Source organism: Mus pahari, chromosome 18, assembly GCF_900095145.1.
Source record: "Mus pahari chromosome 18, PAHARI_EIJ_v1.1, whole genome shotgun sequence".
Taxonomy (NCBI): Eukaryota; Metazoa; Chordata; class Mammalia; order Rodentia; family Muridae; genus Mus; species Mus pahari.
In genome coordinates, this window is record NC_034607.1 from 11,191,857 (window position 1) to 11,210,327 (window position 18,471).

Consider the following 18,471-nt stretch of genomic DNA (forward strand, 5'->3'; position numbering starts at 1 on the left):
GTAGACCAGGCTGGCCTAGGACTCACAGAGATCCTCCTGCCTCTGCCTCCTGAGTGCTGGGATTAAAGGTGTGTGCCACCACCGCCCAGCTGCTCTGTGCTAAAAAAAACAAAACAAAACAAAACAAAAACAAACAAACAAACAAAAACTACATTTATATGGAAAAATATCTGTAACTTGTATCAAATTGTTAAATATTTGTCTCATGAAATTGGGCTTGTAAAGGGGCCCCAGAACTTAGCAAAACTGATCACATGATGGAGTACTATTTGGGCCATAAATTCAGCATGTTGACAACACCACCAATCGAAACAAAAACCTAATCCATCAAAGATCATAGTTCTGGAATAAACTCTAAAAGTACTAACCTCTCAAAGTTCTAACCATGTGAAACATCACTGAATTCTCCCTGTATGAGCAGGTGTATAAGGTGTGGTGGATGTCCCTTCTCTCTCTCTCTCTCTCTCTCTCTCTCTCTCTCTCTCTCTCTCTCTCTCTCTCTCTCTCTCTCTCTCTCTCTCTCTCTCTCTCTCTCTCTCTCTCTCTCTCTCTCCCCTTCCCCATGTTTCTGTTAGGTCATTTCTGTCAGGTCTGTTTCTCTGTATTGACAAGTGGCTTTCTCTGGTATGAGAACCCTCTGACTTAAGACCTGTGGCCCCCTCCTGTTGGGGACCTGTGTAAAAGTGGGGGCTTTTCCACTTATCCTCAGCCTCCTAGAATAACCACTCTGAGACTCAAATTGTATTTATAAATACCTTGGCTATAAGCTTTGGCTATTTCCCAACTAGCTCATATATTAATCATCCTGTTATTCTATTCTGGTTACCTCTGTTCAGGTTCTATGCCTCTGCTCTTCTCCATGTTCCCAGACAAATCCCCCCAAACCCTGCTCTGTCCCAGAATCCTAGGTCCTAATGGCCAGGCAGCTTTACTTGACAAGGTGACGCCTCCAAACAAACTTAAGAGATTCCTTCTACAGTCCTGAATTCTTTTTTCTCTGCCAGCTTGCCCAGAGAATACCCCCTACACACACACACACACACACACACACACACACACACACACACACAACCTGTCCCATTCTGCATGCAGGAGTGTTTGCTTGTTTTGTTGCTTGGCTCCTGTGCAGTCAGGTTTGGTCCCTGTGTGAAGGTGAGGAAGGGCTGGACCTCTCACCCAGAGCCTGTGCAGGCTAAGTAGGATGCAGGGAGGGAGGGGGGGAATAGTTCCCCCAGGTTAGTATTTCCTCCATTCCATGCCTGCTCTAAGCAGCCCTGAAAAGGGGGAAATTTCCCCTGGACTGAGCCCAAAAGAAAAGAGAAAGTTCCATCCCTTTATTTTTCATGATTTATGCCTCCCGTTTAACCAATGATCTGCACAGTTGGAAAACTAAAACCCATCATTCTCAGAAAAAAAGTAAAGTAAAATAATAATAATAATAAGAAGAATTGTTCCTGGGCTGGGCAGGGGGATTATTGCCAAACAACCCAGCCAAGACAGAATAGATTCTCCCTTCTGTCCAACACTGACCAAGGAGACGTTAAGCAATGTTTTGCTAGGTCCTTTTTAGTACAATTAATGACAACTGCTAAAATGATTTCCTTCGTCACCCAGTTGGCCCTGGATATTAGGAAATAGTTATGAAAAGTCAGAAAAATTTAAAGGTGTAGGTAGATTCCAGTTGTTGACAATAGATCAAAAGGTGCTTAACAACAGAAAATAAATTGAGAGACAAAACCTTTTGCATAAACTCCAAAATGCTGTCCCCCCTCTTTTTTTTAATGATCAAACACAGTGAGACTTACAGATACCAAGCAAAATGTGGGTGTCTTACCCTCTGTCTGAAGACTATCTCTTAGATGAAAGTTCTGTTTCCAACCAAATATATAGTGGGACTATGAAACTGACAACAAAGATTCCTGGGGGTATGGGCAGTTATCAAACCCCCACACCCCCAGGACTGGCCCAACCTCAGGTTCCTACTAACCAGGTAAGCTACTCCCAACCAGACTAAATTATACCCAAATACCCTGGAAACAAAAGGGGGAAATTGCAGTCTGTATTGCCTGGCTTGGAGAGACAGGAATACTGGTGCCCTGCCAGCTACCCTGAAATACACCTCTCCTGCCTGTGAGAAACCTGGGACTGCTGACTTCCATAAATCCTATTCTTCCAGAGAAACAGGCATATGCTGTCTTGAACCTGAAAGATGTGTTCTATGACCTCCCATTGGCAGAGGTGAGCCAACCCATCTTTGCTTTGAAACAGACAAGCTCAGAGGGAAGTTACAGCAGTCAACTGACATGCACCAGTTTGCCCCGATGATTTAACAATTCTCCAATCCTATTTGATGAGACACTAAATGGTGATATCCTTCTTTTCTGTGACAGACTTTCCTAGAAAACATATTATAAAAGGGCCACCAAGGGACTTCTGTCAGAGTTATAGACCTTGGGCTACAAAATGTTAGCTAAGAAAGCCCAAGTTTGTACACCAGAGGCTACCTATCTTGGTTCCCAGCTGAGGGGAGACAAAATGAGCCTGTGTCAGTGTAGGATTGCTACCATCAGCCTTCAGATGGCAACTCCAAAGACTAAGAGACAGGCTCATGAGTCCCTAGGTGCAGCTAGGTATTGCTACCTCTGGACCAGAGTTTGCAAGAAATAGCAAGGCCTATACACATCAACACAAAATGGGCGCTGAGCCCTAAATGTGAACTGAGAGTAAACCAAAGAAATCTGAGGATTTAACAACAGCTCTAACTTCAACTCTAGCCCTAGCAGGTCCAGAAGCAGTGGAAAGGAAAGGTTAATAGAGCAGAGGAGGATGTGTAGAAATAGTTCTTCAAAGCAATTTTAATCTGCATTGTCAGGATATCAGCAGTCCAGTTCACATGAATCAGCAGCGGCAGCTCGATCCATTCGATCCATTCGCAAACATCATCTGTGAATCAGCAAGGGCAGGTAGAGCCAGAAGAAACCAAGAAGCTCTGCTAAAAGTCAGAAGAAGCAGCAAGAAATCATCAGAACACCGCCACAAGTTTCCTGGTGCATTTCTCTCCATGAAGTCACAACAAAATGATGACCAGCAAAGAACGGCAAGGCGAACCAATGCCACACAGCACTTCCAACTGTCTGTTGGGGTATATTTATGCCCTTTCCAAACATCATGTGTTCTCTCAAGCATCCACTCTAGCAAAACATCCCGTGCCCCGTTTCCAGCCCATTTCCAGAGAAACACCACATGTCTGTTCTCGGCAAAACATCCTCCTATGTGTCTGCTTCAGCGAAAACATCCCCTCACAAGACAGTTTCCAGAAAAACATCACAGGACACAACTGAATCTCCAAAGAAACCCAGAAATTTCCACTTCACACTCATCTGAGGTCTACAAAACTTTCTGAGTTGCTCAGGTCAAGGTATGTTATGCCTAGTATGATAGCCTAGTATGGATGTCTCGGCCAAATGCCATTATTGTGCTCAAATAAATCCAAAACAGAGGCCTCTGACCCAAGAAGGGGTCCAAATGAAAGATCAACTTGATGTGGCAAACTCTGGGAAACTGACTTCAATGAGATCTAGTCTGCCAGGGAAGGATAAAATGCATGCTAATTTTTCTAGATATCTTTTCTGGGTGAATAGAAGCATTTCTCACATGGTCTGAAACTGCTAAAATGCTTCTCCAGGAGCTGATTCCCTGGTTAGGTTTCCTCCTAGCAATTAGGTCTGAAGAAGACCTGGGTTTCATAGCCAAAACTCTCAATTAATAGCTAAAGCTTCAGACATAGATTCAAAACATGAGGATTATGAAACCAAGGCTTCCTGGAAGAACCCTTTAAAAAATTCTGGCCTTTGGGAAACAGAAAAAATCAGGGAGTCAGACTCTATGCCAGAGAGAGGGACCCTGGGGTTAGATTTACTAGAAGTTGTCCTAAACACACCCAGGTCCAGAGTCCAAGAAGCTGAGGATCTCCATCCCTATATTCCATTCCTGACAAGTTCTGCCTGCCGCCTAGTTAATTCTTCCCAGAAATCAGCCAGGATAACTGGTTATGCTTAGTTACCCCCTCCCCCCCCCCCCGTGGTACATAGAAATAGGAAGTAACCAGGCCCTAGACCATTAGTCCATTGACTGACAAAACTCATTGTGATTGGGAACAGTCAAAATTAACATTAGAGTTCTTACAAGGGGCTGAAGCTTGTCTAGTATCCGAAGCCTTTGACCTATGCACGTCCCCTTTTTCTGATGCCTGCTATTCTGCCTTGCAGGCGAACTCATCTGGATAATAGTAATATCAGCGAGGCCCCCGAGACGACTTGCTGGGCGTATACTAATGGCTTGACTAAATGTGCCTCCTCCGATGCTCTCCAAACCAAGAAGGCAGGCTGATGAGAACCTAAAGGTATCAAAACAAGTTAGAGTCCCTTGCAGGACTGGCCCTACAAAATTAGAGAGGCTTAGACTTGCTTCTCATGAGATAAAAGAAACTATGTCTAGCTTTGGGGGAAAATATTGTTTCCGTGCTAATTGATCAGGAGCAATTTAGAGAGAGACAAAGACCTTAACCAGATAATTAATACCAATTTCTGTTCGTTCTCTTGTTACCTCAGCCTAACTACTCTGCTATCGGCGTTGGTTGGGCCTTTAATTCCCATTTTGAATGAATTACTGGTAGAACCCTGTATCTTAAACTATGGGCCACTTGTATATCCATTCATTAAAATTAATGATCCTTAGAAACAACTATACCTTGTTAAAGCAGTATGAGTCCATGATTTGACTCAGTCACTAAGGCTCTACAGCACTCTAGATCTTAGTACAACTGAGGCCAGGACGGAAACACCTTTCAGGCCTTAAAAACAACATGCAGACTGTATCACCTGCCAAAATGAAAACCAAGAGCAAATAATCCATCAAAGTCCATAATTCTGGGAAAGTCTCTAAATGTACTAACCTTACTTTTGACTTCAGTAGTTCTGCCTCTGGCTAACTTTTTTCTTCTGACTGAAGTATGTCAACCCAGACTATGGTTTAAAAGCTTACCCTGAGAAAGGCTCAGGGCTCCACTGGAATCCTGAACAGCCAGTGGAGCTGATGGCCAGCTATTAAGAACTTTCTATTGGCTTAAACCCGTGTCCGAGCAATCTTCTGTGGACCTCACAACAGACTGATGAAAGAATATCCACTTCTGATTTTTATTTTTCTGCTTTGATTAGATTTGGGGAAAATGAGTATATCACATCATTTGTACTGCCTGTCAACTGCCGTGATTTAATATGTGTAGTTACCCTGTTGTGGCTAGTGGACACTGGCTCTTCTTCATCTCCATCCCAGGTTCTAAACACTGGTGATCTTCCTTTCTGCTCTCATTCCTGCACTGGAGATGCCACTAGGAAAGGCTCATCACCACATGGCCGGGCTCCACCGCTATGAAGGGAGTTTAACTATCACCAAATCCCTGTGGGACTCAGAAAGCATCCCACATATCCAAAAAAGATTTCATATTACTTTCAGGTTCTCACCCTCTTCGCTTGCTCCCATTTGAGCTACAGCCACATCTAAACCTTGTTAGTTTCTTTGAATTTGGGTTTTATTTAAACTCCACAAATGTTATCTTGTGATACTGATGGCTGAACCTAGGACCGTTGATCCCAAAGCTGGGAGGAGAAAGACCAAGGACCTAAATCACCGTGGCCAAACTTATTAAAGCAAGCGATTCATTAACACAAGTGTATTATTATTATTATTATTATTATTATTATTATTATTATTATTATTGTTGTTGTTGTTGTTGTTGCTGTTATTATTAATGTACAGGTGCTGCCTCCTCCTAAGGTGGGGTTCCAAAGGTCAGCCTTAGAAGTGAGGAAGATAAGGCTTTTAAAGCTCAGAGAGTTTCCAAATATGGGATTTGGTGGGCAAAGCAGGACCAGAATATAAGCATAGCAAGTTAGTCTCTCCTGAAACAAAGACATGGTTACAAGGTAGACATCACAAGGGAGCCATTGTTAGGTGAACCCCTGCTCACCACCCTCACCCGCTCTACCTCCCTGTCCCCCACAAGCCAGGAATCCCTGTCTGCACACCTTCCCTGGTCTCCTCCTCCATGGAGAAAACAGGCTAACACATACATCATCATCCCTCGTCTCACATTTCTGGCAACCCACACACTAGTGACCACCCAAGGGTTCAGTGTTTTGACCATGTATGGGCTCCTGGCTGGCCTGTCCTTACTCCTCACCTAAGCTCTATTAAACCCCTTCGCTTTAACCCAGGTTTTCAACTCCACTGAACTCCTCCTGTGACATCCAAGAACCAGCCTGGGAGCTGTCTCTCAATAAGCTTGCCTTTATAGTCTTGATTCCCCCTTGAACTGGCATACTGAGTTGGCGGGGAAACCTGTTAGTCATATTAAGAGACAGTCATAACAAGGTTGCCGTGGGTGGTCATATAACCTATTGAAACGTAGGTAGGGTTGCAGGATGGCTACAAACAACGTTTTGAAACAAAGGCATGGTTCATTGCTGGAGCAGGCAGTACAGAACCATCTGTAGTTAAAGTTACGCTAGACCTGACGGGGGTGGGTTGGGGTGGGGAGCATTTCCACCATGCTCTGATTAAGCAAACTTTATTTAGAGCTGGCCAGTCAGTTGCCTCTCCCCAAATCGGGATTTCAGACAGCAAATCCTTACCAGCTTTTGAGACCGCTATTATGGGGATAATTAGCTATTAGTACCTATATGAAGAGCAGAGGGTTTCTGTGGGGTAAAGTGTGATGGAAAACAGGTGTCAGGATATTGGGCTGCTAAAAAGAAGGTAATCAAAAGAAGTACAAGAATATATCATGTGGAAGGAGAGTCATCAGAGTATCTGGGAAGGCATATTTTCATAAGGCAAGAGGGCAGTCATACATCACAGGTTCAGGGCTTTAGCAAGGCAAAAGAATGAACAAACATCATGGGATTGCAAGTTCAGTGTAGACAGAAAAACATGGTTTGCAGGATACACTGGTCACAGGGAACAGACACTTCTTGTAGGGAATGGAGACTTAATAACAATGTATAACAGTGTGGCTCCTGTTTCAGTTTCACTGTTACAGATGGGGCATAGCCCAATCTTTGAGAAACAGATGTTTAATCATAAACAGGAATGAACCTAGATTGTCTTTACTAAAATGGAGGCAGGCTGGCTCTTTAGGACCTCATGTGTACTAGGCAAGTGCCCTACCATTGATCAGTATTTGCAGGCCTCTATAAATATCCTATAAGTAGTTCTCAGTTATTGTGTTCATCTCTGAAGGGGCTCTAGTAGACCTGAACATGGCAAACCTGTCTTTGGTAGGCCAGAGCCCTTCTCTTCTATTCCCTCTGCCTTGCTAAACTGTTAGATTACATTTCTAAAGTAGACACCAAGGTCCCTTCTTATTCTCCCTTAACCCCTTTCTCCCCATCTTCCTTATTTCTCTTCCCTTCTTCCTTGTTCTCTCTCTCTCTCTCTCTCTCTCTCTCTCTCTCTCTCTCTCTCTCTCTCTCTCTCTCTCTCTCTCTCTCTCTCTCTCTCTCTCTCTCTCTCTCCACACACACACACACACACACACACACACGTTTGTCTCTCTCTAGGGCAAATGAATCTCCTTGGTGCTGAGAATTTGGTTTTGTGAAGTCTTGTTCCAACTTTGAGAACCTTTCTGTACCTTCATGTCTACTCCATACTTAGCTCTCTCTCCCACCCTCACTCCTGCAGAAAATTACTGTTTAAAAGCTCATAAAGCCTAAGTGAGAACTTAACCTAATCCAAAATAATCAAAAGTATAATACTGTAATACAACATATAAATTTCAACCTAATTTCCCCTAAAGTTTCTAAACAGCTTTAGATGAAGATGTTTAAAAATGATTGGAAGATGGGTTTGAGGAGAAAACCTTTTTGCGGGGAGATACAACACACATGTTAATGCACCCCAGAAAGGGAACCCAGACTGACCCATAGAACAGTTTCCCCAATGTCTAACTTGGTGAACCAGTGAGTTCCTATTGGGGCTCCTAACAGAAGTATGGATGAAGGGTTACTCATAGGAGCAGGAAGAAGCAACTCCATCACTCCCACACAACACCACAACACCGTGGGTGAGAGAGATGACTCAGTAAAGCCGCAACCCTGGAGCTCTCTGCACTTTTGCATACATCCTGGCAAGCCAAAATCTCTCCTGTTCTTCAGTCCTTATAGTCTTTAATCCCCCACCCCCCCACTCCCCCCGCCCCTCCCCCCCGCCCCCGCACCCGTTGTTCACACTTTTTATACCTCTGAGAAGGAGCCCTCAAGAACCTTCCAAATTTCTGCTCCTATAGAGAACCTTTCACATCTCCGCCCCCACCCCCACGCCCTTGGAGAGAATGTTTGTATTTGCATGGAAATGTTTTTATAGCAAGCATTAATAACCTAGTCAGACTGAGCTATGAGAAGGACTCTTCAATTACTATGTTCCTCAAAAAGAAAGCTGGGTAGGGGCGGGCCTTCTAATCTGGAGTATAACCTTCTCAAGGAGTGAAGCGGGATTCTGGGCACAAAGTATCAAAATACCAGCTGCGCGGAACCTTTTAGATTCTCCACCAGTGTTCAGTGTTTCTGTGAACTCTGCGGATAAGGAGAACAGGACCCGGCTAGAAAGATAGGCTGGGGAGGGGGGACACAGCTCGTCACGAACCTGGTGAGAATCGGGTGTCAGACTAGGAAACTAGGAGCCTATCACACCCCCCCCCCATCCCCCAGGCACAGTCAGGATCCATGCATGGGCGCTCGAAGAGGTCCAAGTGGTGGCTGTCCCTGGAGCTAGTGTTGTGTGAGCCTGAGTCGCAGCAGCTTGGAGCTGTCAGGAGGCTGGGTCACATGCTCCTCCCCTGTCCCTCCTGCCCAGCAACCCGAGGAGGGGGAGGGTCGAGCCTAAAGGTAGATTTTACGAGGAGGCTGTATGCTCAACCCACCTCTGAGTTACTCTATCCCGGGGGAAAACGACTGTCCGGAAGCCCGCGGTGCTAGGATCTGCCTCGCTCTAGTGGCATTGCTGAGCCCAGGGCTCCTGGTACCCGGGAGTCAGCGCAGTGACCAGGTAAGGAGCCCAAGGGCAGGGAAGGGCTTGTGGTGCTGTCACTAGGCTACTGCGGGGACATGGGAGCGTGGTCCTCAAGGAGGGTGGGCTGGAACCACAACGTTCAAGTGCTTGCCTCAGGACTGACCTCGGAGCTCCCCAGAAACTGGCTCCAGAATTGTTGCCTGGAGGGGGAGGGGTTGCTTCTGAGAAAGCCACCCTAAGAATTCAGTATTGAGGGAGCAGCAGCTGAACCCAGTGCAGCAGGGAAATGTGTTGTTCTTAGATCTCATCCTGGGGCAGCGCGCACACACATTTCCTTCCAAGGAATATCCTAGATCTAAGAAGTTCGCGAACTGAATTATAAAAATAAAGCAATGCTGCTCTTTCTTGGGACATCTGAAATGATGTACTCCATCTTTAAGGCTGGATTTTTACAAAGCAAAGCAAAGCAAGCAAAAAAACAAAAAACAAAACAAAACAACACACAAAAAACCCATGGTCCTCTCTTGGGGCTTCCATTCTATCCCATGAGAATCACTTCAGGGTCCTGGGAAGGAAGGAAGGAAGGAAGTTAGGAAGGAAGGAAGGGAGGGAGGCAGGCAGGCTCTTACTCACATGGAGCTGTCACCTCTAAAAGGCATGCAATCTGATTTGGATGACACACACGTTACCAAATTACACATGCACAAATTACATTTGACCCAAATAAAATCGCTGAGCTGGGAGACTGGTGTATAAGCAGGAGCTCGTGTGTGTGTGTGTGTGTGTGTGTGTGTGTGTGTGTGTGTGTGTGTGTTCCCTGTAGGAAGAAGGATGGCAAATTTTGGAGTCACATTGAACTCCTGGGTCAAAACAAAGAGAAGGTCTGGACGGTACTGGAGAACTGTCAGCACCCAGGCAGGTTTTTCTTACTGAGGGGACCCTAGTAACCTTATAAAAGAGATGGCTTACCAATGGAGAGTCCTGAGAATGGCAGCTTCAGCTCCTTGCCGTGGGGAGTTGGGGGTTGTTTCCCTTCCTCAGGCATTTGTACACAGAACCTGTCCCTCACTGTGTACTGATACCATCCTTGAACTGATATCGTGGGCTGTCATTCTAGGCTGGCACTGACCTCAGTGGCCCTGAAACAGAAGGCTCAACATTCTGAGCCTCTGAGAACGTGTGAGGAGGTACTAGCTAAGCAGTTGAGGATTCCTGTGAGGTGTGAAGAGCTGGTCCAGGATTCCCTCACAGCCAGGCAGTGTCTGCTCACTCGTCATAAAGAACATCTGGGGAATCTAACTAACTGCCCCTCCCCCATTCCGTTTGTAAACAATCAACTTGGCATTCTCTTTGAGATGGCCTCAGCATACAGCATGAAGCAAAGGACCAGTGGGGTCTTGGAATGGGGGTCCTTGGGAAGGACTCCTTCAAGGGGGAACCTTCCTGTTCTTATTTCTTTGTTCTGAGGAAAGTCACATGTAGCCCAGGCTGGGATTTGCTGTACAGCTGAGAATGACCTTGAGCTGCTTTTAACTCCTGGATTGTGGGATGCCAGATTGGAGGCACTCACTTTAGCTGCTCTATGAGGCACCAGGGATGAACCCTTCAGTGCTAACCAACAGCCTACAAACTCAGGTACATCCCCAGTCATATTCCCGTGTGTGTGTGTGTGTGTGTGTGTGTGTGTGTGTGTGTGTGTGTGTGCGCGTGTGTGTGTATGTATGGGTGCTGGGAATTGAACCTAGGTCCTCTAGAAGAGCAACCAGTACTCTTAATCATAGTACCATCTCTTAAGCAGCCCCCACCCCCAGCTCTATATCTTAAGCTTGCCAGTTTTTCATGATTCCTGATTACAAGCCGGGCCTGACTTGGCCACTGTCCCTAAAAAGTACAGAGCCATTTCTATCAAGTAAAGCCTAGATGAGGAAGTATTGGATAAATAGAAGTTGAATGTGGAGACATTTGGTTCTAAATTATGTTGCTCCAGAATTTTGAGGAAGCTCTGTGGTCTGCTGGCATGGGAAGGAGGAAGGGTCCTACTTCATTTTCTCAATCAAGTGTCAGCCACCTACGGCTTGCAATCCCCACTACTGTGATAAATTTTATGAAAAACAATATAACATCATAATACAGCATCTAATATGTAATTATAACATATAATATAATATTATGTTATATTAAATATATGCTATATGATATTATATAAATATAATATTTATTATAATCATATGATATACATAAAACAATATAGAATATATAGCAGGGGGCTGGTGAGATGGCTCAGTGGGTAAGAGCACCCGACTGCTCTTCCGAAGGTCTGGAGTTCAAATCCCAGCAACCACATGGTGGTTCATGACCATCCGTGACAAGATCTGACGCCCTCTTCTGGGGTGTCTGAAGACAGCTACAGTGTACTTACATATAATAAATAAATTAAAAAAAAAAAAAAGAATATGTAGCAGGATAATATATTATATGTTAATATGACATGTTATTAATATTATATATTATGTTATATATAAATAAAATATGCAATGTATCATATATAATATATTATATATGATATAATAATTGTATTAAATATAATTAATTATACTAATAAATATAATTTAATATAATAACTAGTAAATACAAATATATTATATATTATTATGTTATATATCAGGCATCATTATCATATATCTTTTATTATAGTTATATGTTATATATTATATATTATATTATATATATCATATTCTGTATTCTGTATATTATGTATTATATATTATATAGTGACTTATAGTAACAGAACAGACTCACATAGACTTGTAGTGCTTCTGTTTTTAAGTGAACTTAGTAGCTGAGAAGGAGAGAAGTTACTATAAGAATATTCATTGAATTAATTTGTAGCTGGTTCCTAGCAAAAGCTGTGTTCATTCATTCCTTCATTCATCGTGTCAAAACCTTTATTGCCAGATGTGGTGGTTCAAGCCTGTATCTGCCGTTCTGGGGAGACTGAAAATGGAGGCTCTCCCATGTTCAAGTCCAGAGTGGGCTAGCTAGTGAGTTTAAGGCTAATTTGAATTATACAAAAAGGTCATGTCTCAATAAAAATAACTGAGGACTGGGGTATATATAGCTCAGTGGCAGAGAACTTGAGTAGTATGTGCAAAGAAAGCCTGGTTCGATCCTGAACTCTGAAACAGATAATAGGTAGATAGTATAGACAGGCAGGCAGACAGACAGACAGACAGACAGACAGACGGATAGATGCTGCTGTGTACCAGGGCATGAATGGGGAGCAGTACATTAGATATACTTTCTACTGTCAAAGAATTCTGCAGTCAAGAGATAAGAAAATACACACACACACACACACACACACACACACACCCCCCAAGTACTGATCAGGATGAGTCAGACAGTAATAAAAGTTTTGTAGTCAAGCCAAGAGCTATGGTGTAGTGCTGTGGAAATGAGCTTAAACGTGTAGACATGGGCAGAGAGCAGAAGCCCAACTTCTTAGACTCACCCGTCCGTTTTTAGATTTATTCATTTATGTCTACTGTGTATGAATACATGTCTGCATGCATGTATGTGTGTCTTGTGTGTGCCTTGTACTCTCGAAGGTTCCCTGGAACCAGACTCAATGAGGGATGTGAGCTACTGAGTGGGTGCTGGAAATTGAACCCTGATCCTCTACAAAAAGAATGAGAGCTCCTAACTGTGTAGGGGGTCTCTCTAGCCCTTTGGACTGAGTTTTGAGATGTTTTTCTGAAGAAAAAAATTAGTTCCTGAGATGGGACCAAGAGTAAAAACACAGGGGAGCCTGGTTTCCAGATGTGTGGGGATCAAGTGCACTGTGCAGAAGGAACAGAGTGTCTGAAGTGGGTAAGACAGAGGAGGGCTGGGTGCAATAAAGAAGGAGAAAGGAGGCAGGGAGCAGGTCACCCAGAGTCTCATTGGCCAAAGCAAATAATGTGGATTTCATTCCAAATAGGACAGCCAGAAACTGAATGTATTCTACGCAGAGATGTGGTAGTAGAAACTTCTGACTAGTGAGACATGTCTCTGGGTGCAGAGTGGAGAGTGCATATGATAGAGGGGGCAGGAGAGGACGCAGCTCTAGATTGGCTATGCTATTCTCCTCTAGAGTGTGTAAGTAGGCACAGGGTAGTTTTTGAAGGGAGAGTGAAAAGTTAATGTTTCTCTGTCTCAAATTTCCCACCTACAAAATGGATCTACCATTGCTACCTCTGGCCTTCGATAAAACAATAAACAAAACAAAACAAAACAAAAACAAAAACAAAAATGCAGACTAATGACTGAGCCTTTAAAACATATTATGAATGTTCTTCTGAGAGTATGTAAGATCTTACTACTAAGATTATTTACTAGTACTGTGTAATTCTAATTCTGTGTGCTTGGTTTTGATCTAATAAATCCCACTGTCTTCTTTATTCTCTTCAATGAATTTAATTTTGACACTAAAAGATTCTCGGGGTGAGGAGAGAGCCCAGTTGGTAAAGAACTTGCCTTGTGAGGGTGAGACCTTGAGTTCAAGCCTCAGACTGCACAAGAAATACCTGGGCATGGTGGCCCCTTACTTATAAACCCCAGAATTGGAAGGGCAGATCTGTGAGCTCATTGGGTAGCTGATCAGGCCCCAGTGAAAACCCCATCTGAAAATCAAAAAGATAAAACTACCACCCCCCACCACAGGGGGGCAGCACTCTAGAAACAGTACCAGAAGTTGTGTTCTGACCTCTACCTAAACATGCAAAAGTGTATGTATACATTTGTAAACACAGACTCACCTGTGCACACTTGTGCGCACACTCCCCCCCCCCAACACAACACATTACATTACATTTTGCCCTCTTTAGAACATGGGAAACCATTAGGAGAGCCACAATAAAATGTAATGACAGGAAGGCTAAAACAAGAGCAAATTTAACCTTAAGAGCTGAACGTCGAAAACAAAAATGTAATATTTGAAACGGGGACTTGGAAAGAAATGTTGGAAGGCTTTTCGGAGGACAAGCTGGTCTTTGTCCTGGATAAGGTTCTTGCAGATTCCAAGAGCACACAGTTCTGTCGAATGGAAATCTCCATGGGGCGGCAGAATTCCCGGGGAGGGCCCTGACAAGAACTGAATAGCTTTCCCTTAGTGAAGGATTATCCCCCCCTAGGAGGCTTTGCAGCTTCCCCTAGTTGGTTGCTGACTAAATTAGAGATGAGGGTTTTGAAGTTGTTTACAGGACCTTCCCATGACGGGACAACTCACTGCCTCATGAAGCCACCCCACTTCTCCTTCCTCATTTACTTTGAAGTGCAACTTACAGGAATGAGATCTCCTAGTTCAGTCAAAAAGAGAGGCCCCTTCCTTATTTGCATGGGGTGCTATGGAAATTTCAGCTCTCATGACAGCCTCTGGGTTACAGCTAGATAGATGCTAGACGCCCTTAGATACGAGTCAATGTCTGTTTGATTCTGAACTAGCCAGTCTGCTGATTAAAACTGATGACCAGATGTGACAATGATCCTGGGACATAGCCACCATGTTGCCATAGAATTGGGAGCTCATGGGTTATCATTAAAGGAAAGTCTCTCCTTTGTCCATAAGTCTTCTGTTTATTTTTTTTCTAGGTGTAGTGTATGTGTCATGTACATGCATATGTAGAAGACAGAAGTCAATGCTATCTGTGTTCCCCTGTCACACCTACCTTATTTTTTGGGAACCAGGGTCTCTCATTCAACTCTCAGCTCCCTTACGTAGCTAGATTGGCCAGCTAGTCTCCAAAGCCCTTCCACTTCTACCTTCCAGCTTTCAGACATATCACATCCTGTTCTGGATTTGGGTCCTCACACTCGTGCTGTATGAACTTTAACCTCTGAGTCATCGCCTCACTCCTAAGGGCTACAGACCTGTTTGGGTAGCCTCACATGATATATTGATGTACTGACTCACATGACATTCCCTTTCTTGGTTATCTTTCAAAAATCAATGACTATGACGGGCAAATTGGCCCTCTAGTTTTTTCTTGAAGACAATCAAAAGATGTAGTGCCTTTCGGCTCCCATTCCTACACAGGAGCGATCTCCTGGACTGGAATGGGAGTGGTCTGTTTTCCTCCTGCAAGTCACCCGTGGACTTCTAATTTTGACTTCATTAGGTAAGGGCTGTCCAGTCTAGCTTGTCTCGTGTAGTGTGCAACATTGCCCATTGGTAGAGCACATCCCTGTGCTTTGTTAGCTATTGAAAGGCTCCAATAATGTATTCATGTAGTCTGGGTCCACCTAGCAAACGGCTAAGACCTTCTGCACAGAACTATATCTGTCACGGAGCATCTGGGGTTTCCATCGTCTCTGTTGGCTTGCTGTCCTGACCTTGCATCATTCAGATTGCTCTTAGGGTGTTGTATCTCTGCACAAACTTCATTGGTTAATGTACTTGTGATCCAGCAGGTACAGGGTACAATTTAGGGTGGCTTCCCTCTCTCTAAGATGTTATTATGCAGCCTGAACTCAGCAGTATAAAGTAGCTTTCAGAGGACAATGATCCATTCTTCCCCTTGGGATATTTGACAATGTACAAGCACATACCTGGCTGCTACAGTGGGGTAGACTTTTGGCATCTAGTTGGTAAAGGTCAGAGGTGCTGCTGCAAGCATCCTATGAGGCCAGGCCACCCCTGCACCCGTGAGTGCTGGGTATGATAAGGTTAAGAAGTCCCGTTTCAGAGTCAGGGCCTAACTTCAGGTGTTGGCTTAGCCATTTCCTATCTCTGTGACATTGAACATGTCATGTAACCCCATCCCAGCGCCACTCCCTCAACCGCTATGCCTCTGTTTTCTTTCATCTACTGAACTCTGCAGACCAGATGAGGTCATTTGTATAAAATAACTAGAGGATGCTGCATCGTACTGTCAATGTCCACTCCTGCCAACTGTCATAAAGATGTTCTCACCGTTTTCTTCCTTTCTCGAGTCACTTAGCCTCACATCTAAGCCATCAGAAAGCTGTGCCGCTGAGTCCTAAGAGTTATCACTTATTTTTTTTTTAACCTCCTCTGGCAGGTATGCATTGGTGCGTTTGAGTATTTTAAGGCTCTGTTAAGAGATCTCAGAACTGCCTTCTCTTTATGACCTCCGTTAGTAGCCCTACTGCTCCCAGACCCATGGCCCAGAAGTACTAAGTGGATAATTCTCCAAATGAACGATTCATGGATTGCAAGCTATGAACCATTCTGAGCTGCATAAAGAAATACCACAATATCCTCCCGCTCTACTCCATGGCCGCCTGCTCAGAATATGAACCTCCTCACCTTCAGTGTGTCCACAGAGTATATGCTACCCACCCGTGAATCGCTTAGTAGCTTTCTTCTTGGTTATCAGGTCAACTGTCATGTGTTTAAGGAATCCTGATGCTACTTTTTTTTTTTTTTTTTAAAGATTTATTTATTATATGTAAGTACACTGTAGCTGTCTTCAGACACTCCAGAAGAGGGCGTCAGATCTTGTTACGGATGGTTATGAGCCACCATGTGGTTGCTGGGATTTGAACTCCGGACCTTCGAAAGAGCAATCGGGTGCTCTTACCCACTGATCCATCTCACCAGCCCCTGATGCTACTTATGATAACTCCCAATGGGAACCAGACTGTAAAGCATAGAAGGACAGATTAACGTTGGTACTATATTGTTCTGTGATTTTTCCTGTGGTGGTATCAACAAAACCTGAGCATCTGTATACTGAAAGCAGGATTCTTTTTTTTTTTTTCAATTTATAATTTTATTTTCTGCTTATGGGGTTTTTGCCTGCGTGTATGCCTGTGCACCATATGCATGCCTGGTGCCTTGAAATTTTGAAGATTGCATCAGGTCACTGAGGAATGGAGATACAGATGGTCCTGAGTTCCCACATGGGATGCTGGGAGTCGACCTGAGTCCTTTGGAAGTGCTTTTAACTGCCAAGCCATCTCTAACCCCTGAATGCAGGTTTTCCCACAAGTAGAACTGTGTTTTAGTTTCCCGTTCCTAACCCTGCTTCTGTTTGGAAGTTGTGAAATGATTACCCAAGAGTCATAAGAACTGTCCCCAAAGCGTGCTTAGCCATTTCTGCAGAAGTTCCTTGATTTTTGTGAGATTAAGTTCAGAGTATATGAGCTACCTCAATTGTCATTTGCAGTTGAACAAGGCTTAGTTTTGATAACAGCAAATGTTGAGTAGGAATTGTTGTTTAGTGGGAAAAAAAAAAAAGCCCACAAAGTGTTTGATAAAGGCTGGACAAGACAGTGCCATCCCAGACTCCATCTATCTATGCATGTGGAGAGAAGGGGGGGATGAGGAAAGAGGGGGGGAGAGGGTAAGGGAGCAAGAACAAGAGGAGAAGGGAAGAGAACAAGAGAGCAAGAGGAGGAGGCAAGCGGCCCCTTTTATAGTGAGTCAGGCACACCTGGCTGTTGCCAGGTAACTGTGGGGGCAGAGTCTAGACTAAATACCAACATAAGAGACACTGGCACATCTGTATACAAGCAAGTAGAGAGCAGAGGGCAAGCTCAGGTGACATTCTGTAGAAGCCATGCATCTTGTGTTTTGAGACAGGCCTCACATGAGCTTAGCTCTCACTGATGTAGGCTCAGCTGGGTGCTTGTGGATCCCTGAGCATCTTCTTGTCTCTTCCCTCTGTAGTTTGGGATTACAAATGTGTGCCAGGGCGACCCTCCCCTCTTTATATAATTCTCAGAGATCAAACTCCAGTCCTTGTGCTTGTAAGACAAGTACCCCACTGGCCGAGTGGCCTCTGCAGCACTAGTTTTTCCTCATTGAGCAAGCATGCAGTTGTTTTAGGTTTCCTAACTTCAGAACCACGAATGTTTTGGGGTCTCACTATCTTGTGGGGGGCCAGTCTGTGTATTGAAGATATTTAAGAACATGCTGGGCCTCTGCCCATTTTATGTTGGCAGAAACCCCCTAACAGGATGATCAAAGACATCTCTTGATATTTCCAAGAGTCTTTGGGGAACACAAAATGAGCCTGGCGATTGCTCCATCAGCTGTTCATGTCATCTTATCCAAAGGAGAAGACATTTACCTTCCTTGACTGTTCAGCCCAGTATTGGATCAATTTTTTGAGATATTTAAAATCACCTTGCTAGGCCAAACTAAGTCCTGCTATTACCTGTTCATACATCAAGTCTGGCAACATTACAAGCTCCATATTAGTTTTCTGTGGCTGCCCTAGCACTTTGCCATTTAGTGGCTCAGGGTACATTCCGGTTAGATGTGAAATGTCCTCCATCTTTTGAAGCTTCTTCCCCAGTCGATGTTGCTATTTTGGAAGGCCTTGGGGGCATTTGGGGGGCACAGCCTAGGCCTTGGGGACATTTGGGGGCACAGCCTAGACCTTGGGGCATTTGGGG

General features: G+C 44.2%; 1 protein-coding gene across 1 annotated transcript in view; it reads left to right on the forward strand.

Moving 5' to 3' along the window:
- The first annotated feature begins 8,671 nt into the window (after nt 1-8,671).
- Pla2g7 (phospholipase A2 group VII) overlaps nt 8,672-18,471 on the forward strand; it is a 42,683-nt gene continuing 32,883 nt past the window's right edge. Inside the window, exon 1 of the mRNA XM_021218169.2 lies at nt 8,672-9,105. The gene's annotated coding sequence lies outside the window, so the exon portion shown is untranslated. The remainder of the gene's footprint in view (nt 9,106-18,471) is intronic.